Genomic DNA, 27,485 nt, shown 5'->3' with positions numbered 1-27,485 from the left:
GACATCCACAGATGATCTGGGGTTAGTTCTCCATGATGTTTGGAACAACCTCCCTGCTGAGGAAAACTGTACGAGTGACGAGTACATGTACTAATTTCATTTACCGTAGATTTCTCTTTTGTTCATTAACTTTGCATTCTGTTAATTAATAAAAATAAACTATTAACACTTCGATGTTTGAAAGCTTCTGACTGTGCCGCATCTTTTCCACGCCTGTCGATAACTTTTGCACAGTACTGTGTGCACTTACACAGACACGTTGATCACTTTTGCATGTGAGGTTCTAATTTAAATGAGTTATTCAAGATTAGTTCAATAGAGCGTCTTTACAAAATACGATGTGCCCAGCTTCTTTTTTCGGGACCATCTAATGTGTCTGGGGGCAGGACCCTGATGCGGCCGCCATGTTGGTAGTCCATGGCCACCAGACCAAAGCCCTGCATACTTTTTACTACCGGCTGGTGCCTCCTCTGATCCGTAGGTCGGCACAATGTCATGCATGCATCGATGACGTCACGCCAGCCCTACTAATTAGAAGAGGAGTTGGGATTGCTGCCAGGTAGTTCAAGGTTCGGTGGGCTCTGGTTGGAGGCTTCATACTGGACTACTAACTTGGCCACTTGACCAGGGTCCTGCGAATCTTTTTGCTCAACTCTCGTAGGCTGAGTTCACACATTGTAGCCTCACTGTAGTTTTCTAAAATTACGGCAAAAAACACAAGGTCCTGGCGCTCAGTTCTCAGCTGATTTTTTGGCATGTTGTTTACAGATCAATGATCAGGAACAATCGATGTTCCTTCTGCTGCGTATCCATCATGTAGACTTAGGACACCCAAAAAAAAAATCCGTGACAGATTTTGTTGCGGATCTAGCAAAATCCATAAGTGTCAGAAAGTATTGATACGCGGAAGATTAAAGGGAATCTGCCACCCCAAAAATCGTATATGAGATAAGGCCACTGGCATCAGGGGCTTATCTACTGCATTCTGTAATGCATTCTGTATTGCTGTAGATAAGCCCCGATGTAACCTGAAAGATAAGAAAAACAGGTTGTATTATACTCACCCAGGAGCGTTCCCGCTGCGGTCCGGTTGATGGGTGTCGCGGTCCGGGTCTGGCGCCTCCTATCTTCATACGATGACGTCCTCTTCTTGCCTTCCTGCCGCGGCTCCGGCGCAGGCGTACTTTGTCCTGCTGAGGGCAGGGCAAAGTACTACAGTGTGCAGGCATTGGGCCTCTCTGACCTTTCCCAGCACCTGCACACTGCAGTACTTTGCTCTGCCCTCAACAGGACAAAGTACACCGCAGCCAGAGCCGTAGCCTGAAGACAAGAAGAGGACGTCATCGTATGAAGATAGGAGGCGCCAGACCCGGACGGCGACTCCCATCAGACCCGGACGGCGACTCCCATCGGACCGGACTGCAGCGGGACCGCCCCTGGGTGAGTATAATCTAACCTGTTTTTCTTAAGGTACCTTCACACATAACGATATTGTTAACGATATCGTTGCTTTTTGTGACGTAGCAACGATATCGTTAATGAAATCGTTATGTGTGACAGCGACCAACGATCAGGCCCCTGCTGGGAGATCGTTGGTCGCTGAATAAAGTCCAGAACTTTATTTCGTCGCTGGACTCCTGCTGACATCGCTGGATCGGCGTGTGTGACACCGATTCAGCGATGTCTTCACTGGTAACCAGGGTAAACATCGGGTAACTAAGCGCAGGGCCGCGCTTAGTAACCCGATGTTTACCCTGGTTACCATCCTAAAAGTAAAAAAAAACAAACACTACATACTTACCTACCGCTGTCTGTCCCCGGCGCTGTGCTCTGCACTCCTCCTGTACTGGCTGTGAGCGTCGGTCAGCCGGAAAGCAGAGCGGTGAGGTCACCGCTCTGCTTTCCGGCCGCTGTGCTCACAGCCAGTACAGGAGGAGTGCAGAGCACAGCGCTGGAGGACAGACAGCGGTAGGTAAGTATGTAGTGTTTTTTTTTTTTTTACTTTTAGGATGGTAACCAGGGTAAACATCGAGTTACTAAGCGCGGCCCTGCGCTTAGTTACCCGATGTTTACCCTGGTTACCGGCATCGTTGGTCGCTGGAGAGCGGTCTGTGTGACAGCTCTCCAGCGACCAAACAGCGACGCTGCAGCGATCCGGATCGTTGTCGGTATCGCTGCAGCGTCGCTTAATGTGAAGGGGCCTTTACCTTTCAGGTAACATCGGGGGCTTATCTACAGCATTACAGAATGCATTACAGAATGCTGTAGAAAAGCCCCTGATGGCGGTGGCCTTAGCTCATATACGATTTTTGGGATGACAGATTCCCTTTAAAATTCTGTATCTGAAATTTCGAGTTTCATTGACTTTCCCGCTTCCGTCAGCCTAAAAAAATCAGCAGCAAATCCACAACATATGACCAAGCGCTAGAAGGGGGGAATTGAGCCTTCATTTTTTGGTCTCCTAAGTCAGACCAATTTTACAAAATCTGTCAGACCGGTCTGGTGGCAGATTTTATCTTTGTGTGCGTCCAGTTTAAACCCGGTTATGCAGCTGGACTCAGATAATGTTATGGGGCTTTAGGGGTAAGTGAGTGGTCTCCATATGATGGAAGTCTGAGTATGTGTGGAAGGGATGTGTATCCGAGGTGGGAGAGAAGTGTCCGGAGTACAGGTGAGCAGGATCTCCACCTTGGGGAGGTGAGAAGACGGAGGGGTAGATGTGTATTAGGGCACAACCAGGCTATTGTATAAATTGTAGGACGTTCTCCTGTCTGGTCTGGACCCAGCTCAGGGGATAAGATGAAGGAATCTGTGTGGGGTCTCGGTGATCCAAACTATTGAACAATGGCTATTTTAAAAGTTTACCTACCTGGTCATAAACTGGCGAGAATTTTTTTTTTCCCGTCAACTTTAATCCAGCCATTTTTTCCCAGTGACTCCGGCCATTGGTGAACATTCGAAAGGCCCTTATTTAATGTCCGGCCAGTCCCCGTTGGCCGTATGATAGGTTCATATATTATGTGTATGATAAGGTGACCACTGTTCTCTATAGACAACCAATTTAGTTTTCACCCAAATTGCACACAATTAAGTAAACTAAACCCTCCCTTCCCCCCCATCCCTGGGGCCTCCCTTGGAGGAAGAATTGATTTAATTATGCAGGATCATTAATGGGGACAATGGGGGGACACTGACCTGCTTATCATATCAATGCTTCTTATCTGTAGACACAATTAGGCAGCTAATTACCCCTTGAATTGGGAGCTCGGTGTTATCATTGCATTTAAATCAGTGTTTTGGGTGCTGGGGGGAGGTGATCGGTGACGTCCAATGTAAATATAACAGGTTTATTATGTGCACCCCACTGGCATTGCCAATGGGTAGAGATATGGGGGCAAATTGGCCAATGTGGCACCAACAATGTCCTACCTACTTGAGCCCAGGGATCTGGCAATGCCAAGCTTGGTGCACAGTGTCTGAGCTCTTTGCTTAGGATCAATCACAGAAGCAGCTCATCCACAGTGCCCCTTCAGCCTGGTGTGTCGGCATACCGTATTCGAGTCCCACTATAAAAAAAAATAGTGCATTTTGGAGTTTATTTTTTTTAATGGGTCCCTAAGGGTAGTGCAGCCGCTGAAGACAGTGACGTCGTAAACCTATGTTCTCCACCCGAGGTATTTGTCCGGAGAGTATAACGTATAACTCAGACGCTGTGTGCGCAGGGATAAAGATGGATGAAACACGGCATCTGCATCAGGGCTCATTCCGATATCCGTTTTTGTCACATACAAGAAAAATTGGACCGATTATTTGGACCAGATTTGACCAGTGCGGTCCAAGTGTTATCTGTTGTTCTCGGCCGTGAAGGAAAAAAAATGTTTTTCCACCAGCTCCTATCTAGCAGTCCGCGACAATTGGACAGCGCTCGGATGCCATCTGAGTGCAGTGTGATTTTTTTTTTCACTGTCCAGTAGTCTTGCATCGACGATTCTGATCCGACCCTCCGATCGAAATCAGACGTCTCTGCGGACTGCTCGGACGGCGAAAAATCACAGACATGTGAATGGCTCCATAGCACTCATACCTGTGAAAAATATGGCTAGCACTCATATGTGAATAACGGATGTCTGAATGAGGCCGGAGGCCATATAGTAAGATGGGCTAGTCACAGCCACGAAGGGTGGAAATGACTGGCTACCGCGTGGGTACCGAGGACGGCTTTACATCGCACTAATTTTTGTGGTTCATAGAATATATCAAAATAGCGCATTCTGTGATTTTATTCCCACGTAGGCCATCAGTCAGTGTGGACAATGGTCCTTGTGGAATTGAGGCTATCGGAGCTGTGGGTAACCCGCACTGCTGGTAGCGTGTCCACAAATAATCCCAATATGTCGTAAGAGGTGAATGTGCGGTTTATTCTCTACATGTTTTGAAGTTCTCAGACGTCTTCAGGAGAACCACAATAATTAATCATATTAATAATGAATGGCAGTGGTTGCTCCTGAAGAAGCTTGAGAACTTCGAAACGCATACCGGTCTTATTTGTGGACACACTATCAGCATCACAGGTTACCCACAACTAATCGCCCGATTACCACGCTGGTCAGACAATCTGTGGAGCTGCAGCAGCTGGGAAACCTCCTATGTGAAATTTTACTAGAGTTATAACTACCGCGTTAATCTATATATTATGTGGGTAAAACCCTATTGTGCTCAAATTGTCCCCAGAACATTTCCGTGTGCAGTCTATGGCACACACAAACGGATTATACACTCATCTGAACAAGCCCTTACACAGCGCGCATAACCAGGCTCGGACTGGCCCATAGGGTAACAGGACAATCCACCGGTGGGCCACCAACCCCACTGTATGGGCAGAACTTGGCACAATTCACTTGATTCACTCCGTACAGAAAAAAGCAGCATCTCCTCATTCATTAACCACGCTACCCAGTTTATTATCATATAAAGATATAGGTAAATTTGTGAACGAGGGTAGCGTAATATTTGTATGCAGGTGAAAAGTGGGCCCCCCAAAGTCAATGTTACCGGTAGGCCCTTGGCACCCCAGTCTGACACTGCACATAACCCATCACTACTTTTGTCCCCGACCTGCTAATCTTCCAGCCCAATCACACCCCGATCTATATAAATGGCATTCCATACATTCATTTTTAGACTTTTTATTTAAAGTCCTAAATGGTCAGTTGCTCGATTGCGATTAGGCAAAACCATAGACCGCAAGACATCTCTTGGCTTCAACGGGTCAAAAGGGTGGCGAAACCTCTGCCGTCAGCGTCTATTGTCTGCACAGGTAAATGTAAGGAGGTCCTCAACTGAAAGTGGGTTTGGACAGCTTATATCTAGTGTGTACGGCTGCTGAGAATCAGACCATGGCCTCTGATCGATCGATTCCCTCCAGAAACTCCAGGACATGAAGGAATCCCTCAATGAACAGTAACCGTGTGCAGTGGGGCCAGGGTGTACTTCCTATGTCAGCACCCTCCATAACCATGCTCCTGACAGGTTCCACTTGTTGCCAGCACCGGCGGTGAGCGGTACCAGGACACTAGTAATACAGGCTACCGGACAAAGCGTTTTATTATACTGGAAGTACAGGAAATCTCCTCTGGAATGAGATAATCAGCTCGAGGTCACACACAACCCTACAAGAATGGGTGACGTGGTCAATCACTCGGGTTCTGTCTAGATTATTTGGAACTTGCAAAGGACAAAGGTCAAGACCCCAATTCTGTCTGCATGTTTACTTCAACGGGGAGAGGGGAATGTTCCCCACCCACCTAGCAGTAACGTATCTACCGTGGAGCAACATGCCCATTGCTGAATTTCTACCATCAGTGTGGAGTCTGGAGTTCCAGATACAGCGTTGCCGCCTGTGTCACAATCATACTTGCCAACTGTCCTGAACATGCTGAAAAAGGGACCTGGGCTCAAATAAAAACCCATCTCTAAAGTGGGTGTTATTACTGTTCCTCGGGGGAGGGCGTAACTATGAATTATGGATCTAACCCAATCACCCGGGTTCTGTCTAGATTATTTGGAACTTGTAAAAGAGAAAGGTCAAGACCCCAATTCTGTCTGCATGTTTACTTCAATGGGGAGAGGGGAATGTTCCCCACCCACCTAGCAGTAACGTATCTACCATGGAACAACATGCCCATTGCCTAATTTCGACCATCAGTGTGGAGTCTGGAGTTCCAGATACAGCGCTGCCGCCTGTGTCACAATCATACTTGCCAACTGTCCTGAACATGCTGAAAAAAAGGACCTGGGCTCAAATAAAAGCCCATCTCTAAAGTGGGTGTTTTTACTGTTCCTCGGGGGAGGGCTTAACTATGAATTATGGATCTAACCCAATCACTCGGGTTCTGTCTAGATTATTTGGAACTTGCAAAGGAGAAAGGTCAAGACCCCAATTCTGTCTGCATGTTTACTTCAATAGGGAGAGGAGAAACTTCCTGATCCACCGTGTCGTAACCTATCTACCGTGTAACATTACATGCCCATTCCCTAATTACCAATGTCATTGGGAAGTCTGGAGATCCAGGATTGTCGCCTGTGTCACAACGATACTTACCAACTGTCCTGAACAGCCTGAAAAAGGGTCTGTGCTCATATAAAAACCCAACCCTAAAGTGGGCATTTTTGCTGTTCCTCAGGGGAGGGCTTAACTATGAATAATAAATCTATTAATACTCGTGACCTCCTACGAGGGTCACATCATGAAAAAAAGTCCTGTCCACATGCCCTGTTAGGCAGGAATCCCCCCTCTCGCATCTACGAGCCAGAACTGAGAGCTGCTCTACGTACGTGTGCTCATTTTAGCAGGCCTCCAAATATCCGCCCCACAATATTACATTTCCCCTGTAGTGGTTAACGCAGGAAAAATGCTTTGCCTGGCCACGGCTGCCGCTATTCAATAGCGTGGACCTGGGGAGGGCAACCTCATCGCTCGAAACTTCTTTATTATGTCTGATGAGACAACCCCTTTAAGATAAACACATCCTATAAATGACAAATTCTCCAATATAAATAATTTTTTATGGTTTTTGGTCATTTGTTCAATATAACTATTGAGTTGAAATTCCTCCATGAAATCGTATTAAATTGAAATTTACTCCATGAAATCGTATTAATCACCGAACGCAGGTCTGACAACTACGTGGTGCATTATTGGCATTAATCCCACTAAATAATGTACATTTTACACATACGATGTGATTCCAGTATATGGGACCGGTCACTAATATTTGCTTGCAAAAGTGTGCCCCCTAGTGGGACTAGGGTGATAAGACATCCCATCTGTACCAGTCTATAAAGTGAATGCTTGCATCCTGTATTATCTTGCAGCTAGTTACCGCGCTTTTCTTTAAGGCTCTGTTCACATTACTGTCGTGACCTTATTCTTTTTTTTTTTTTTTGTCGGTGCAGTAATTTCAAATTATTATCCCTCTGGACCACATTTCCTATAAATTTAGAACCGATAATATGAGGCTGAACCAGTCTGGATTATTAATGGCCGCCTGTACCCCAGTGTACAGTGTAGCACTTAAACTGGACCTCTTGTCCCTCCTGAAGTTTCTGTTTTATGAAATACTTGGGTTGATGATGCCATAACAATTCTGGGTTAGCTTTTCTCATAACTCATAACCCGTTCCTTTTTTATTCCTCTTGAAAATATAGGTATAAATTGACAAATGGGTGTTAGAATTCCTTTGACCAATGGGATCGTGTCCCTACATATAATAACTGTCATTGATTGGACAATCTCGGAGTGTGAATGGACACACCCCCTCTTTGGTAACACCCATGAGTAAGTTATTCCCAAGTTTCCAGGAGGAATAACAGAGGAACGGAACAAGACAGAGTTCTAACGAAAGATGTTCCAGAATTATTAGACCATGAAGAATAAATGTGATGACTAAATCAAACTGGCAAGAGAGACAACAGATCCTCTTTAATATCGGACCTTGAAAATAACTAAACCATTGATACAGTAAGTAGTACAACAATATGTGCTGGCTCTCCTATCCCCTGGTTACTACTTTTTCTACAGATTGTAAAGATTTTGTGTAGAGGTCAGTCGTCAGCGCCATCTTCTGGGCGAAAATAGAATGATAACAGTAAAAGAGGAATGTATAACAGTATGAACATAGTGCTCCCTTGTGGTAAATAGATATATGACTACAATATACACTGCTCAAGAAAAATAAAGGGAACACTTAAACAACAGAATATAACTCCAAGTAAATCAAACTTCTGTGAAATCGAACTGTCCACTTAGGAAGCAACACTGATTGACAATCAATTTCACATGCTGTTGTGCAAATGGAATAGACAACAGATGGAAATTATTGGCAATTATCAAGACACCCTCAATAAAGGAGTGGTTCTGCAGGTGGGGACCACAAACCACATCTCAGTACCAATGCTTTCTGGCTGACGTTTTTGTCACTTTTGAATGTTGGTTGTGCTTTCACACTCGTGGTAGCATGAGACGGACTCTACAACCCACACAAGTGGCTCAGGTAGTGCAGCTCATCCAGGATGGCACATCAATGCGAGCTGTGGCAAGAAGGTTTGCTGTCTCTGTCAGCGTAGTGTCCAGAGGCTGGAGGTGCTACCAGGAGACAGGCCAGTACACCAGAAGAAGTGGAGGGGGCCATAGGAGGGCAACAACCCAGCAGCAGGACCGCTACCTCAGCCTTTGTGCAAGGAGGAACAGGAGGAGCACTGCCAGAGACCTGCAAAATGACCTCCAGCAGGCCACAAATGTGCATGTGTCTGCACAAACGGTTAAAAACCGACTCCATGAGGATGGTCTGAGTGCCCGACGTCCACAGATGGGGGTTTGCTCACAGCCCAACACCGTGCAGGACACTTGGCATTTGCCACAGAACACCAGGATTGGCAAATTCGCCACTGGCGTCCTGTGCTCTTCACAGATGAAAGCAGGTTCACACTGATCACATGTGACAGAGTCTGGAGACGTCATGGAGAGCGATCTGCTGCCTGCAACATCATTCAGCATGACCGGTTTGGCAGTGGGTCAGTAATGGTGTGGGGTGGCATTTCTTTGGAGGTCCGCACAGCCCTCCATGGGCTCGCCAGAGGTAGCCTGACTGCCATTAGGTACTGAGATGAGATCTCAGACCCCTTGTGAGACCATATATATGCTGGTGCGGTTGGCCCTGGGTTCCTCCTAATGCAGGACAATGCCAGATCTTATGTGGCTGGAGTGTGTCAGCAGTCCCTGCAAGGCGAAGGCATTGAAGCTATGGACTGGCCCGCGCGTTCCCCAGACCTGAATCTGTTTGAACACATCTGGGACATCATGTCTCGCTCCATCCACGATCACCTTGCACCACAGACTGTCCAGGAGTTGGTGAATGCTTTAGTCCAGCTCTGGGAGGAGATCCCTCAGGAGCACATCCGCTGCCTCATCAGGAGCATGCCCAGGCATTGTAGGGAGATCATACAGGCACGTGGAGGCCACACACACTACTGAGCATCATTTCCTTGTCTTGAGGCATATCCGCTGAAGTTTGATCAGCCTGTAACTTCATATTCCACTTTGATTTTGAGCATCATTCCAACTCCAGACCTCCGTGGGATATTAGTTGTGATTTACGTTGATCATTTTTAGGTTTTATTGTTCTCAACACATTCCACTATATAATGAATAAAGATTTACAACTGGAATATTTCATTCAGTGATATCAAAGATGTGGGATTTTAGTGTTCCCTTTATTTTTTTGAGCAGTGTATTTTTCTTTGCTTTATTATTAAAGGGAAACTTTATCATCTGAAAATGATCTATTGCTTAAATCAAATTTTTGTGTTTGGTATTTTTTTTTTTAATAATGTTTGCCAATTCATTTTTTTTCCATATCACAATATTAAACAAAAAATAAAAATTAGTAGCTTTGCAATTTTTACACTGGCCACTGGGGCTATTTTAGACTCCTACTTCCAGTCCTTTCAGGAAGTGTTTTCAGCAGATTCATTATCAGCAGAGTCAGGATAACAATGAGAGATAAGGGCTCTGTCCAAAGCTGATAACACAGGATCACAATAACCTTTGACCCTCGCTGTTAAATTGAAGCATCTAATGAGCAGGTGCAGAATCTGTTTCTTGCTGCTAATAGACATGTGTTGTTTCCTAAAACTACAGGAAGTTGGAGACAAAAAAAGCTCCAGGGGACAGTCTGAAAATTGCAAGTTTTTTTTTATTTTTTTAATAGAAATTGTGATGTTTTTTTTAAAGACTATTCCCCTTATCTCTAACGAATTCTGCTTTGCTGTAAGTGATGCCTATGGCCTTCCTCCTCCATAGTATGTGCATGAGCACTCTGTTGGTCTGGCAATTAGAAATGAGCAAACCCGAGCTGTAAAGTTTGCGGAGTTCCGGTAGGAAGGAGAGAGAACGCTGCTTAGTTCGGCAGCCCCCTAGCCTTTACTACGACCATTTAACACCACCAAAGTTCAGGTCCCCATTCAAATCTATGGGGTTCAGGTTCTGGTTAAATTCTGGCTCCAGAACCAAACTTTGGACAAAAGGTGTGGTCGAATCACCGACCCATTAATGCGGTTTCCATCAGTCGATTCTGAGAAATTCAATAAAGAAACCATTTCACTGCCCCAGAGCAGGAGCAGGGGCGCAGAGAGGATGAAGAGGAAAATAGTACGGTATTCCAAGAGCCAGAACTTTACTTTTCCATTAATATAGCCGTGGTATGACGGTTTGTCTTTTTGCGGGAAGAGTTGTACATTTGAACACCATCCATTTTATCATACAATGTACTGGTGAGTGGGAAAAAATTCAAAGTGTGGCAAAACAGCAAAAAAAAAAAAAAAAAAAAATGCGATTCTGCAATGGTTTTTGAATTTTTTTTTCTGTACATCATAGATTTTACAGTAAAACTGGCCTGGCAATACGATGCTTCAGGTCAATACGATTACACAGATACCGAAACATATATAGTGTGTTGAAAAATGTGGTTTTTTTTTTGTGTATGTCGCCCCTTTGAGAGCCATAAATTTTCGGGATATGGACCTATGTGCAGACTTTTTTTTTTGGGCACCGAGCCGATGTTTTTATTCACATTGTTTTTTTCTCGTTACGCCATTTACCAATCAAATGTATTCTATATTCTAACAGATCTAGATTGGACCTTCACAATCACATCGATTCCTAATTTTTTTTAAATTTCTTAATTTTGAATGGGGGGTAGGGATTGACTTGAAATATATACCGTATATACTCGAGTATAAGCCGAGATTTTCAGCCCAAATTTTTGGGCTGAAAGTGCCCCTCTCGGCTTATACTCGAGTCACGGTGGGTGGCAGGGTCAGCGGGTGAGGGGGTGAGGGCGCTGAGGCATACTTACCTAGTCCCAGCGATCCTGACGCTCCCCCCGCCTGTCCCACGGTCTTCGGTGCTGCAGCTCTTCCCCTCTTCAGCGGTCACCAGCACCGCTCATTAGAAAAATGAATAGGCGGATCCACCTCCCATAGAGGTGGAGCCACGTATTCATTTCTCTAATCAGCGGTGCTGGTGACCGCTGATAGAGGAAGAAGCTGCGGCACCGAAGACAGCTGTGACAGGCAGAGTGAGCGTCAGGATCGCTGGGACCAGGTAAGTATGTAATATTCACCTGTCCACGTTCCAGCCGCCGGGCGTCACTCCATCTTCATAGTGTGCGCGGCGCCCTCTGCCTGATCAGTCAGAGCAGAGACGCCGGGACCGGAGGCCGGAACGAGACGCCGGGAGCTGCAATCAAGAGAGGTGAGTATGTGTTTTTTTTTAATTTTTATTGCAGCAGCAGCGGCGGCACAGATTTATGTGGAGCATCTATGGGACAAAATGAACGGTGCAGAGCACTATATGGGGCACAATGAACGGTGCAGAGCACTGTATGGGGCACAATGAACGGTGCAGAGCACTGTATGGGGCACAATGAACGGTGCAGAGCACTATATGGGGCACAATGAACGGTGCAGAGCACTGTATGGGGCACAATGAACGGTGCAGAGCACTGTATGGGGCACAATGAACGGTGCAGAGCACTGTATGGGGCACAATGAACGGTGCAGAGCACTGTATGGGGCACAATGAACGGTGCAGAGCACTGTATGGGGCACAATGAACGGTGCAGAGCACTGTATGGGGCACAATGAACGGTGCAGAGCACTATATGGGGCACAATGAACGGTGCAGAGCACTATATGGGGCACAATGAACGGTGCAGAGCACTATATGGGGCACAATGAACGGTGCAGAGCACTGTATGGGGCACAATGAACGGTGCAGAGCACTGTATGGGGCACAATGAACGGTGCAGAGCACTGTATGGGGCACAATGAACGGTGCAGAGCACTGTATGGGGCACAATGAACGGTGCAGAGCACTGTATGGGGCACAATGAACGGTGCAGAGCACTATATGGGGCACAATGAACGGTGCAGAGCACTGTATGGGGCACAATGAACGGTGCAGAGCACTGTATGGGGCACAATGAACGGTGCAGAGCACTGTATGGGGCACAATGAACGGTGCAGAGCACTGTATGGGGCACAATGAACGGTGCAGAGCACTGTATGGGGCACAATGAACGGTGCAGAGCACTGTATGGGGCACAATGAACGGTGCAGAGCACTGTATGGGGCACAATGAACGGTGCAGAGCACTGTATGGGGCACAATGAACGGTGCAGAGCACTATATGGGGCACAATGAACGGTGCAGAGCACTATATGGGGTACAATGAACGGTGCAGAGCACTGTATGGGGCACAATGAACGGTGCAGAGCACTATATGGGGTACAATGAACGGTGCAGAGCACTGTATGGGGCACAATGAACGGTGCAGAGCACTATATGGGGCACAATGAACGGTGCAGAGCACTGTATGGGGCACAATGAACGGTGCAGAGCACTATATGGGGCACAATGAACGGTGCAGAGCACTGTATGGGGCACAATGAACGGTGCAGAGCACTGTATGGGGCACAATGAACGGTGCAGAGCACTATATGGGGCACAATGAACGGTGCAGAGCACTGTATGGGGCACAATGAACGGTGCAGAGCACTGTATGGGGCACAATGAACGGTGCAGAGCACTATATGGGGCACAATGAACGGTGCAGAGCACTGTATGGGGCACAATGAACGGTGCAGAGCACTATATGGGGCACAATGAACGGTGCAGAGCACTGTATGGGGCACAATGAACGGTGCAGAGCACTGTATGGGGCACAATGAACGGTGCAGAGCACTATATGGGGCACAATGAACGGTGCAGAGCACTATATGGGGCACAATGAACGGTGCAGAGCACTGTATGGGGCACAATGAACGGTGCAGAGCACTGTATGGGGCACAATGAACGGCGCAGAGCACTATAGGGCACAATGAATGGCGCAGAGCACTGTATGGGGCACAATGAACGGTGCAGAGCACTATAGGGCACAATGAATGGTGCAGAGCACTGTATGGGGCACAATGAACGGTGCAGAGCACTGTATGGGGCACAATGAACGGTGCAGAGCACTGTATGGGGCACAATGAACGGTGCAGAGCACTGTATGGGGCACAATGAACGGTGCAGAGCACTGTATGGGGCACAATGAACGGTGCAGAGCACTATATGGGGCACAGCTATGGGGAAATATGAACGGTGCAGAGCACTATATGGCACAGCTATGGGGAAATAATGATCTATTTTTATTTTTGAAATTCACCGGTAAATGCTGCATTTCCACCCTAGGCTTATACTCGAGTCAATAAGTTTTCCCAGTTTTTTGTGGCAAAATTAGGGGGGTCGGCTTATACTCGGGTCGGCTTATACTCGAGTATATACGGGTATATTTTTTTCAGTGCATGTTAGTCCCCTTAGGGGACTTGAACCTGTGATAATCTGACCGCTTGTGCAATATACAGAAATGCTGTGGCAGAAATCAGTCTTACGAACACCGGCTATGAGCCGGCATTCACCGGAGCACCTTGGTGACAAAACACTGGGGTCTTCTTCAGCAGACCCCTGGCTGTCATGGCAGCACTTCAGTGCCTCATGGTCGCATCTCAGTAGTGCCGATAACGGGCTAGGATGGCACGCATCCTGCCAATGCTCATTAAGGCCGGGGTCACACTTGTGAATGTAATGCGAGAACCTCACACGAGTCTCTCACATCAATACCCGCATAGAAATACGTGCAGCCGCACGCTCCGGGCCCGAGTGCCGGCGGCAGTGCCGGGTATTGATGCGAGAGACTTGTGCAAGTTTCTCACATTACATTCACAAGTTCACAAGTGTGACCCTGGCCTAAATGCCACGGTCACAGGTTAACAGCCATGTGCAGAGCACGGCTCCACTCACAGCTGTTAAGAGTCAGATGATGGCTGAGTGACACAGCCATCTTCTACCAGGACAGATGACGCGTGCTCGGCTGGTGAGCCAAGATCTATATAATGAATGTAGTTATATTATTCACAATGATACAAGGAGCGTTTGCAGCCCGGGGTCTACCGTGCAGAGATACCTGCTGCAAAGTAATGGCGGATGGACACTGAGCTCACAAGTGGGTTAAACTTCACCCCGTGAGAAATGTAAGCAACCTCTGTTGCCTCACAGTCGCGCTGTACACAGAACCTAATACCCTAACTAGGGTTGTGCTTGCTCTGGAACTCTTCTGTGCTAACCGCACACATGAAGGAACCAGATGATAAGCCAAGGCTAATTGCCCCCACTGACGGTAGCTGCCGGCCTGAGTGTACAGCCCCAAAGCTAAACAGACTCACGCAACATATATACTGAGTGCTAGAGTATCCACTGGCAACAACCTAACACAAATGATACTAGCACATGGCCGTGCAGCCATGCAAACCTTTTATAGTTGTAGCACTCCAGGACCTTTCTAGTGGACCAATAGGAGCTGCTACAAGACCTGAGCGTGTGACCCCCGACCTCCAATGAGAGGTCTTCCCTTGGGCATGCTCAGGAGAAAAGCAGGACTTAGTCCCAGGAGCGCCTGCTCGCCGCCGAACAGCACTAGTTATAATGGCTGAACCTGGAAGGGCAGCAGTGACCAAACGTGCAGTATCTGTCCGAGCCAGGCTCTGGGACCGACGTCTCTGCTGAGCAGGTTCCACTGCGGCTGGAGAAGAATGGGAGACTGCAGCGGACATGGTTCGAGATTCCCCCTGTGCAGCGGCAGGAACTCAACACCTAACATATACTGCTCAAAAAAATAAAGGGAACACTAAAATTCCACATCCTAGATATCACTGAATGAAATATTCCAGTTGTAAATCTTTATTCATTACATAGTGGAATGTGTTGAGAACAATAAAACCTAAAAATTATCAACGTTAATCAAATCTAATATCCCACGGAGGTCTGGAGCTGGAATGATGCTCAAAATCAAAGTGGAAAATGAAGTTACAGGCTGATCCAACTTCAGTGGAAATGCCTCAAGATGCTCAGTAGTGTGTGGCCTCCACGTGCCTGTATGACCTCCATACAATGCCTGGGCATGCTCCTGATGAGGCGGCAGATGGTTTCCTGAGGGATCTCTTCCCAGACCTGGACTAAAGCATCCAACTCCTGGACAGTCTGTGATGCAATGTGACATTGGTGGATGGTGCGAGACATGATGTCCCAGATGTGTTCAATTAGATTCAGGTCTGGGGAACGGGCGGGCCAGTCCATAGCTTCAGTGCCTCCATCTTGCAGGAACTGAAGACACACTCCCGCCACATGAGGTCTGGCATTGTCCTGCATAAGGAGGAACCCAGGGCCAACCACACCAGCATATGGTCTGAGGATCTCATCTCGGTACCTAATGGCAGTCAGGCTACCTCTGGCGAGCCCATGGAGGGCTGTGCGGCCCTCTAAAGAAATGCCACCCCACACCATTACTGACCCACTGCCAAACCGGTCATGCTGAAGGATGTTGCAGGCCGCAGATCGCTCTCCACAGCGTCTCCAGACTCTGTCACATCTGCTCAGTGTGAACCTGCTTTCATCCGTGAAGAGAATAGAACGCCAGTGGCGAATTTGCCAATCCTGGTGTTCTGTGGCTAATGCCAAGCGTCCTGCATGGTGTTGGGCTGTGAGCACAACCCCCATCCGTGGATGTCGAGCACTCAGACCATCCTCATGGAGTCAATTTCTAACCGTTTGTGCAGACACATGCACATTTGTGGCCTGGTGGAGGTCATTTTGCAATGCTCCTCCTGTTTCTCCTTGCACAAAGGCTGAGGTAGCAGTCCTGCTGCTGGGTTGTTGCCCTCCTAAATGTCTCCTGGTAGGGCTTCCAGGCTCTGGACACTACGCTGACAGACACGGCATACCTTCTTGCAACAGCTCGCATTGATGTGCCATCCTGGATGAGCTGCACTACCTGAACCACTTCTGTGGGTTGTAGAGTCCATACCATAGGTTGAAGTGAAGGACAGCATCCAGTCAAGGTGAAAAAATTCTTCTTTATTGTGCCATAAATGCAACGTTTCAACCTCAAAGGTCTTTATCAAGCAAGGCCCTTGAGGTTGAAACGTTGCATTTATGGCACAATAAAGAAGAATTTTTTTCACCTTGACTGGATGTCGTCCTTCACTACAACCTATGGTATGTACTCTTCCAATTGGGTCCAGTGGAAATAGGACGGGCATTCGCCTTTACCTGTTTTATTGTCAGATGTGCTGTCCGCCGCTAAACCTTTGTTTTGGGTTGTAGAGTCCATCTCATCCTACCACAAATGTGAAAGCACAACCAGCATTCAAAGGTGACCACAACATCAGCCAGAAAGCATTGGTACTGAGATGTGGTCTGTGGTCCCCACCTGCAGAACCACTCCTTTATTGAGGATGTCTTGATAATTGCCAATAATTTCCATCTGTTGTCTATTCCATTTCCACAACAGCATGTGAAATTTTCAAACATTGTTGCCTTGTAAGTGGACAGTTTGATTTCACATTCGTTTGATTCACTTGGATTTATATTCTGTTCTTTAAGTGTTCCCTTTATTTTTTTTGAGCAGTGTGTCTCTCTCTCATATATATATATATATATATATATGTGTATGAAGAGCTTTACAATACCACTTGGGTTAGGTTTCTATGGTTCTCTCATTGAAGAGATGATCCTAACTTAAAGGGGATGTCCTTTCAAAACAAGTTTTCATTTAATAGTTTATTGATGGGCAGAGGTCTGACCATTGGGACAAAACGTAGAACAAGGCACTTGGATCATTATGTGCATGCTTGCCCGATGCTCGTTTGTCCAGTGAGTTTATAGTAATAAAAAAAATATCTAGGTCTGTCAAGTTCTAAATGACTGTACGAGTATGTTTGAACTATAAGCCCATTCCCCCCAAAAATAAGCCCTAGTGTCAGGGCTGGTGTTAAGGAGGTACAAACTGAGCAATTGCCCAGGGCCCCCAGCATTTCTACTCAAACGTTAAGGCTATGTGCACACGTTGCGGTTTTTACTGCGGATCCGCATTTTTGACGCTGCGGATCCACAGCAGTATTCCCATGTGGCGTACAGTACCATGTTAACTTATGGAAAACAAAAACCGCTGTGCACATGCTGCGGGAAAAAAAAAAAATTGCGCAGAAACGCAGCGGTTTATTTTCCGCAGCATGTCAATTCTTTGTGCTGAATCTGCAGCGGTTTTCCATCTGCTCCAATAGAAAACCGCAGCATAATCCGCATTAAAAACCACAGCGGTTTTTCACTGCGGATTTTGTAAATCCGCTGCGGAAAATTCCGCAATGGAATCTGCAACGTGTGCACATTGTAGAATTTTCAGCACAAAATTCGCATCTCCTGGCAGATGCCACAGGATTTTGTGCGGTTTTTATGCGTAATTGATGCAGATTTCTATAATTGAAGGGGGCAGAAACGCTGTAGATCTGCACAAAATAAGTGACATGCACCTTTTAAATCCACAGCATTTCCACAGTTTAACAATGATTTACATTGTACTGTAAATCAGTGTGGATCTGCAGCGTTTCTGCGTGGAAAAATCCACTGCGGATCCGCACTAAATCCACATCGTGTGCACATGGCCTAAGACTGCTTAAAGGACTTTTGGTGATATCATGGTCGGATCTAGAGGAACTAGGCTGGTATGTACAGTATATGTTCACACATACTGTCATCTCACACAGACATGCACCATAAGACAGTCCCTGAATATAAGCCCTAACCCATTATCTAGAGCAAAAAAAACAAAAACTACTTATTGTTTAAAAGAAGAATCGGTGAGGACACTTCCTTAAATTATATTTTCTTTCAAACACCAAAGCATTCCACAGAAAAATGTACACTTGGCTGGACCCCTGGCAGAAGGTTCTGACTCATGGTGCCAGGACTAAGGCAGCATAAAGAATAGGACAGTTTCCCTTTAAACGGAAGTTTTGGAAGGATTTCAGATACTATGTTTACATTAAAAAAAAAAAAAAAAGTAAAAGGTTATATACGTTAAGTTTATTAGTCAAAATAAAGAAGAAAAAAAAAAAATTAGAAGTGTAGACGCAAACACTGGAAGCCAGTCGTTGGATTCATCTCGGTATGCTGCACGGATTTATCAGGGAGCGGCCCTGCTCATAGGCGTTTTAGCGTTTCCCATCATTAAGTGCTCGGCTAAGATGAAAGGAACAAGCGTTCATCCTGTCTGCGGAAAGAAAGCAAAGAACAGTTTATATGGAATCATCATAACTCGGCAACACAAGAAAGCCCCGATAAACCGCTCTATTCAACACTTGGCAGCACCCAGACCGCACCTTTATTACTATGAGTTTGTGGCACTGCTCACCTTTACTATCCACTCTGTAAACTTCTTTACGTTCCCATTTTTTAGCATCCCGTCAAGGCCAACTCAATGGCCGACACGACCTTCTGTAGCTTCTTATTGTCCATGTAACCGTCCCCATTCTAACAAATACAAGTAAGGGTTAATGGTCTACGAAGAGACACCGGGTGTACACAATACTATGGCATTGCTACACATGTCTAAAAAAACTTTTGCACAGAGTTAAAAAAAAAAAAAAAAAAAGTGGTTTAAATTCCCCCCCCAAAAAAAAAAAAAAAAAAAAATTAAACAGTAACAGAATGAAGAGATATCCAAATCAATATTTGGTCTCAGCACCCTTTGACTGCAATTGAACCTGGAGGAATTGATGCAGAGTCAGGAGACTGTTGGATGATAGTCGGGTGGATGAGTAGCCAGCTACAGCAAACAGGTGATAATGATCATTGTGTGGAGTGAAACAATCATTAACCAAAACAGCTGTGTAGAAGGGTTAAAAACTGGGTAAGGAACAGCCAAATTCTGCTATAGAGTAGTCCCAGGTAATACATCATGGCAAGTCTGAGCACAGCAACAGAACACAAGGTAGTTATACTGCATCAGCAAGGTCTCTTCCAGGCAGAGATTTCAAAGCAGACAAAAGTGTTGACCTGCGCTGTTCACAACCTTTTGACAAAGCACCAAGAGTGGCCACAATATTGAGGACTAGACAGTGGTCTGACAAGGAATCTGTGTAGAAGACTACACCATGATTACTTCTATGAAATTGGGAGATGCCCAGCAGTACCATCAGTTCAGAACTGGCAACAACCAGTGGGACCCAGCCACGTCTACTGTTCTGGCTAGTCTGGCACCGTGAACCTCAGTGCATCCCTAACTTTTATAGACTTAAGGTGTAACGCAGTATAATCTCAGCCATCAGTGGAACTTTGACCTGTGGTTAAACATTAAATTGACCAAAAACACAATTAAGTGCAAAAAAAAAAAAAGTCAAACGTACAGTTGGGGAAAATATTGATGTAGACCAGTACTGAAGATAAAGGCGTTTAACTATAAAGAACCCTATTAATTATTAGTATAACCCTGCCTCACAGCAGAGGCTGGCCCCGTATAACCTGCGCAGATGGCGACCTCGCTCAGTGTTAACTCCAGCCACCCTGATATACCCTACAAGACCCTGTAACAAAAAAGGGACATCCTTATTGTAAATTTTACTGTGATCAGCAGCGAGTAATCAGGTTCAAAATGCACACAAAAGGATTAACTCCTTAGTGACCAGGCCAATGTTTTTAAAATTTGACCGGTGTCATTTTGTGGCAGTAACTCTGGAAAGCTACATCGTATCCCCATGTGATTTGGAGATTGTTTCTTCGTGACCACAAAACATCAGAAATTTGATTGTACCTCTAGTACAGATGTCATACCACAGAAAAACATTAACAAATAACATTTTACACATGTTTTTACATCAGCACCAGTTGTAAAATGTTATTTTGCTAGCCTTTTAAAGAGGTTAAAAAAAAAAAAAAAAAAAAAACCCAGTAATTTTTCCAAGGAAAATTTACAAAAAAATTGGTGGGGGACCTATCCAGCTTTGAAGTGACTTTGGGGGACCTATATACTGGAAACCCCCAAAACTGATTGACGGAGCCAGATTTTTGAAATCTGACCAGTGTCACTTTATGTGGTAATAACTACAACGCTTCAACAAATCCCAGTGATTTTTAGATTGTTTTTTTCGTGACACAATACTTTATGATAATGGTAAATTTAGGTCAATATGTTGTGTTTATTTAAAAAAAAAAAAAAAAAAAAACAAAAATTTGAGAAAAATGTTAATTAGCAATTTTCAAAATTATCCCTTTAATCCAGATAGTCATACCACAGCAAAACATGAACAAACAACATTTCCCACATGTCGGCCTTACATCATTTGTAAAATGTTGTTTTATTTTGTTATGTTAGCATTTTAGGAGGTTTAAAATTGTAGCAGCAATTTTTCAAGGAAACTTACTAAAAAATTTATTTATTTAATTTTTTTTTTTTTTTTGGGGGGGGGGGGGGGGGGGGACTTATCCATGTTTCATATTGGGGGTCTCATATTGGGAAACCCCCAAACATGATATTTTAAAAACAGCACCCCCTGACATATCAAAATCTGCAGTCAGGTAGTTTATTAACCCTTCAGGTGCTTTACAGGAATTAATGCAAAGTGGTATGACAAATGAAAATGTGTATTTTTACCAACTAAATGTCTCTAACTTCTGAACAGATTACTACAGCCGGCAGATTCTGGCCGCGATTTGGTCATGAATTGCCATCGCAAACATCAGGACCACACAATCATGATCTGAGGGTTCCAATTGGGATAAAGAGGAAGCCCCCACACTCTGTTAACCATTTATAATGATGTAGTCACTATTGACAGCAGCATCTAAAGGGTTAAACAGATTTGGACGGTGCAAACACTGATCGTGGCTGATGCAGAAAGTTGTCAGCTATAGTGGACAGCCGACAGCTACTGGATTGTCACCTGTATGGGGAGGCTATTCTCTTATATGCAAGGTCAGTTAAAAGGCGTAGTGGCTGTCATTAAGGGGTAAAGGCAAATACACTCCAAAAGAATGCAGCCACTACAAATGTAACAAGACTGCCTTAATTAGTAAGCGGCAACCCACCCCCCCCCAAAAAAAAAAAAAAAAAAAAAAAGTGAGAAACTGAAAATATGTCTTACACTCTAGGTTCTTCAAAGTAGCCACCTCCCGAGACTAGATCTGAATCTCAACATGCGCCGCCCCAGCGGCCATTTTCCCCGGAGGCCACCGCATCGCAGCAATGGAGCCGCTGATGCCTCCAGGCTTTGAGGAATTGGGAAGTGCCGGAGGAGCCACGACTCTGCACGAAAATACGCCGCACGAAGAGGAGCCGCCGCCCCACAGCACAGAGCCCCGACGCTGCATGAAGAGGAGCCGCCGCCCCACAGCACAGAGCCCCCACGCTGCATGAAGAGGAGCCGCCGCCCCACAGCACAGAGCCCCCACGCTGCAAGAAGAGGAGCCGCCGCCCCACAGCACAGAGCCCCGACGCTGCATGAAGAGGAGCCGCCGCCCCACAGCACAGAGCCCCCACGCTGCAAGAAGAGGAGCCGCCGCCCCACAGCACAGAGCCCCGACGCTGCATGAAGAGGAGCCGCCGCCCCACAGCACAGAGCCCCCACGCTGCATGAAGAGGAGCCGCCGCCCCACAGCACAGAGCCCCCACGCTGCAAGAAGAGGAGCCGCCACCCCACAGCAGAGCCCCGACGCTGCAAGAAGAGGAGCTGCCGCCCCACAGCACAGAGCCCCGACGCTGCAAGAAGAGGAGCCGCCGCCCCACAGCACAGAGCCCCGACGCTGCAAGAAGAGGAGCCGCCGCCCCACAGCAGAGCCCCGACGCTGCACGAAGAGGAGCTGCCGCCCCACAGCACAGAGCCCCCACGCTGCAAGAAGAGGAGCTGCCGCCCCACAGCAGAGCCCCGACGCTGCATGAAGAGGAGCCGCCGCCCCACAGCACAGAGCCCCCACGCTGCAAGAAGAGGAGCTGCCGCCCCACAGCAGAGCCCCGACGCTGCATGAAGAGGAGCCGCCGCCCCACAGCAGAGCCCCAACGCTGCATGAAGAGGAGCCGCCGCCCCACAGCACAGAGCCCCCACGCTGCTACAGTGAGCCTGAGGTAATAGGGGGATACTCCACACACTTTCCTGTGAGAAGCCCCCTCATCGGGACCACTCCCCCCCCAAAAGGTACATTAGTCACCGGCCCCATAAGATGACATGGCATATAAGAAGACCCCTGACTTAACAAGATTTTATATTTTAACTGGAAAAGTTGGGGGGGGGGGGGTCATCTTATATGCCGGAAAATACAGTAGTTTTCTTTTTAAAAATAAAAGGTCAAGTTTTACTTTTAGTTGTTTGGTATAGTGCTCTGGTCAGTGATGTGGTTAAGTGTTACTAGAATCTAGAATACATGTCTGTGGATCTAACAGGGCTGGTTACATGACCTGTGGCCATAGATCGCTTGTCAGACAGAAGACCAAGGTTCCTTAACACAACATTCACACGGAGTATAGCTGTGACAGAAAAGCAGAGAACAGACCTGGAGGCCACCAGAAGTTGCTAAGAGGAAAGACGTCAAACCATAATGAGGACTATTGGGGAGTTAAGGGAATCTGTCCCCTCATCAGCGAGCCGCATACTGTAGGTGCTGAGCCTTCGCTTCCAGCAGTGAGTCACTGGGCTGCAGTTTTGAAAATCCCTGTTTTAATTGCTGGAAATGAGCCAATTCCAGCTAGTAGCCCAGTAAATGACATGCTGCTGGAATCAGGGTTTCTGTCCTTACATCATGCTGCTTTTAGATGGGGTAGCCAAAATTAAAACCTGGCAATGGGTTCTCATTAACAATAACAGGTCATGAAGATTTAACACCCAAAAGTAATTGCTGTTGTGACACTAGGGACACAGTACAAGGGCCAACCAGAGGGCGATTGAGTGAGGGGAGCAGGAACTGACCACAAGCGAAGACCTGTGGAGCCGCAGTGCAAGCACTGCAAAGTGTCAGTAGAATAGTCGATAACAGCCGGGAGTAAGGTACCAGAGAGGAAGACTGGAGCAGAGTCAAAAGCAAGCCAAAAGGTCAGAGCCGGTTAGGAACACTGTATCCAAGGGATGAGACGAGAGCAGTCAGAAACAAGCCAAAAGGTCATAGCAAATCAGTAACAGAACATAGACGGAACAGGTCGGAGATCAAGCCGGGTCATGCACTGGAGTAAGCACGAGGGTACACTAAGTTGGGGATAGGGAACAAAGCAAACCCGTGAAGTCAGGGAGCAAAGGACACTCTAAACTAGGTCAGCTGCTAGCCAAGGCCCAGAACCATCATGGACACGAGTTACCAGCGGCCATGCAGAGAAATAGCCACCCATACACCAGAGAGGCTGAGAAGGTTAACCCCCACATGACCAGGCCAGGGAAAGAAAAGTAGAATGCAAACCTGGATCATGACAATGGCATGTATGTACAAGTCAATTTAATGCCACGTAAATTCTGACTTTGAATTTCTCTATAGTTGAAGTTGTATGCTAATAAGGTGTAAGTGCAGTGGGCAGGAGCACTGCACTTAGAACTTTCCCGCCACTCATCTCCCCACCCAATGCATACAAGTTACCCATCAAAAGAGGAAGGCAGGAGAGCGTATCCAAGTCAGATCTACCGCTTTGCACTGATGAAGGGTAAACACTCTGAAACACCTGTATCTGGTTTGGCTTCTTATCCCAACGCTCATTAAAAGGGTTGATACTGACCTTTATTATTGCTACTATCAATAGGTGGCAGTAGAGGACAAGTCCTCTTCTCTCTGAAAGGGTTATTTGAGCTCATGTATTAGTGTCAAGTCTTGACTTCCCTTCCCAACACTAAATATACTGAATCCCCACTGAAATCTGTGAGCAACCTCTTGACTGCCTCCATCTTAAGAAATGGTGAGCCAAAAGGTGCACACAGCCTGTAAGCATGCTCTCAAGTGTCAACATTATCCAATGTGTCGTTTGTTAAAATTTAAAGGCATGCTCAGGTGGTAACAGCATCTTCAGCGTGCTCGAATAATATGTTAAGAGTCCACTCCTGCATATCTCATGGCCATTAGACAGCTGTGGGGACTGGCATTTTTCGAGCACCTTTAAGTCACTCAGCACCTGAGCATGCTAAGATGACACCTTATCCAAGCACATTCGCTCATCGGTAGTAGCAACTCCTCAGGGGCGGGACATCATCAAGCCAATTCGCTAAGGATTACAGGCTGGTCAATAGCACCAGCCATTTTAGGGACCAGTTACCTTCTTTGAATGGACAAGCTTCCCATTAACGGACACTTCAAACCACCCAGTGGATGTCGGGGTACCTTCCCCATGCTGTAAAGAAAAAGTCAAAAACCATTAAGATAAGCCATTCTGCAGTCACAACCACAAGGTGAAGAGTTAAACTTACAATTTTCAGCAGGTCAGGAAACAAGCTTTCTAGGTCATCCTCCAACTGCTGAAACTAAAAAAATAAAATATATATAAATAAATATAAATACTCCCCATACCATATCCTGTCTCCCACACAGGCATCCCTTTTAGGAATGGACACTGAATATTATCACAACAGGCTGTAGAGCAAGATCTTTTACCAGAGTCTAGTGTATGACACTGACATCTAGTGGCCAATATGAAGAAAGCAGTGAGTAATAGTAAAGCTTCCCAACTACACACTTTCTCATCTATGGGCAATTACTGTTAAGTGAAGGGGTGTAATGAATATTACCGTGACCAGGAACAGATACATTTAAAGAGAGGAAGTCATAGTACAAAAGTCATAAAGCACGATAATCATCAAGACCTTACTTTGTAACCAGACGAGGAACCTTACCTTGGGGAGGTACCCTCAGGCACCACTAGAAGGGAAGAAAAAAAAAAATTCATTTAAATTATGATTTTTCTGTGAAAACTAGAACACATGCAGCTAATTAAAAGACAAAACATACTATGTACTGATTACTAACTGAAGGATTTATCAGCAAGATTAACAGTCCAGCTACACCCCCTCCTGTGATATGCAGCCCACGGTCTATGGACTTTGCACACAGAGCCGGTGTGGGCTGGGTCAGCTTTCTCACTGTCATTCTAAATCTACAAAAAAAATTTTTTTTTTTTATTTATTTTTTTTTTTTAAAAAAGCCGATTTTGTCAGAACCACTGCACCCAATAATCAGCGATACATCATTGGATTCAGCTTCAGTAGCAAAAAAAACAAAAAAAAAACTGACACTCCCTTTAAAGCCATATTCACACAATACATTTTTGCTGCATTTTTCTTTGCGGGCAAAACCTGAAATACAATAAAATTATAATAAAATAAAAATAAATAAAATAATAAATTCCCACAGCTCCATGGGTTTTTTTTTTTTTTTGCACCAAATCCTGATACCTACGTTTTTTTTCTCAGTCATTCATTACTGTGTGGGTGAAAACACTGAAATAGCGGACATGCTGGAGTTTACTAGTTGTCCGGGGAGAAAAAAAAAAAAAAAAAAAAAAAAAAAGTGAGATTTCTCCAGTGTCCTGGCTTTTGCGGTTACTGTAAAGACACCAAACATGTGAACACGGCGCAAACTGCTTAGACGCAAGACTTACTAAGGCTACGTTCACATTTGCAGTGCGTCGGGCGCAACCACGGCGACGCATGCGCCCCTATATTTAACATGGGGGGGGGCGCACTGGACATGTGTTGTTGCGTTTTGCGACGAATGCGTTTTTTGGGCGCAAGCGTCAGGACGCTGCTTGTTGCATTTTTTTTGCGCTATAAAAATGAACGCATGCGTCACAAAACACAGCATTTTGCATGCGTTGTGTCGCCGACGCAGCACACAACAACGCAAATGTGAACGTAGCCTAATAAAAAGGAGACTCCACAGCTGTACTCCCTTTCCCAGGAGGAACAGCAGAGGACACAACATGCAGCCAGAGTGATCACATAGGGGAAATAGGTATTATGCAGTGATATGTGGGGGAGGGGTGTACTGAGAAGCACAGCAGTGTAATAAGAGACAACAGGAGAGGTCAAAGGTGACGAACCCCCAAAAGCCAAACTACACACTGTGCAGCCAGAGCACTGCAGCTCAGCCTCACTTAAAGGGGAGGTCACACGCAGACCAATGGCGGCGCTGCTCTCACCAGTACACGACATGGACCTCGACCTTCCGCGCTGCAGACATGACTGGCTCCGCTCTCGTGTCTCTCCGCAGCTGTCACCGACACCCAGAGACCGGACACAGCACATAAATACCTGCCGGCCACGCCCACAGCGCTGACTCACACACCGGACTGCACCACACAGCAGAAGAGGTGGGAGACTAGGACTGTACCATTCTACACTCGTGCTAACAACACCTCACAATCGCAGAAAATTAAAAAAAAAAAAAAAGTTGAAAATGTCCCGAAGCTGTGTGTCCTATCAGGACATTGTATTCTACACTAACGTGACTCATTCTCAACCATGTTTAATAAGCAATACCAAGCTCTGATCAATGGATCGTTCCAACTGTAAACCCCCCCCCCTCCACGTTTGACAATGAAACATTCCAAATGAAAGCTGAGATCGCTGCCTTGTGCGCACGCGCAGCTGCTGTTGCATGAGCTAGCGGTTAGGTTAACCCCTTCATGACCCAGCCTATTTTGACCTTAAAGACCTGGCCGTTTTTTTGCAATTCTGACCAGTGTCCCTTTATGAGGTAATAACTCAGGAACGCTTCAACGGATCCTAGCGGTTCTGAGATTGTTTTTTTTCGTGACATATTGGGCTTCATGTTAGCGGTAAATTTAGGTTGATGATTTTTGTGTTTATTTGTGAAAAAAAACGGAAATTTGGCGAAAATTTTGAAAATTTCGCAATTTTCACATTTTGAATTTTTATTCTGTTAAACCAGAGAGTTATGTGACACAAAATAGTTAATAAATAACATTTCCCACATGTTTACTTTACATCAGCACAATTTTGGAAACAAAATTTTTTTTTGCTAGGAAGTTATAAGGGTTAAAATTTGCCCTGCGATTTCTCATTTTTACAACG

At 45.9% G+C, this 27,485-nt stretch overlaps 1 long non-coding RNA gene across 1 annotated transcript; it reads right to left on the bottom strand.

The window, feature by feature from the left end:
• Nucleotides 1-18,497: 18,497 nt before the first annotated feature.
• Nucleotides 18,498-26,728, bottom strand: LOC138661729 (uncharacterized). Its single transcript, XR_011317960.1, has 6 exons — nt 26,591-26,728; nt 25,287-25,311; nt 24,864-24,917; nt 24,713-24,787; nt 18,848-18,966; nt 18,498-18,706 (listed from the first exon to the last, which is right to left on the bottom strand). It is a non-coding gene; the product is annotated as an uncharacterized lncRNA (long non-coding RNA).
• Nucleotides 26,729-27,485: the final 757 nt, after the last annotated feature.

This window comes from Ranitomeya imitator, chromosome 2 (assembly GCF_032444005.1).
Source record: "Ranitomeya imitator isolate aRanImi1 chromosome 2, aRanImi1.pri, whole genome shotgun sequence".
In the NCBI taxonomy this organism is placed as follows: Eukaryota; Metazoa; Chordata; class Amphibia; order Anura; family Dendrobatidae; genus Ranitomeya; species Ranitomeya imitator.
Note: the sequence above shows the minus strand (reverse complement) of the source record. Positions and strands in the feature narration are given on the sequence as shown.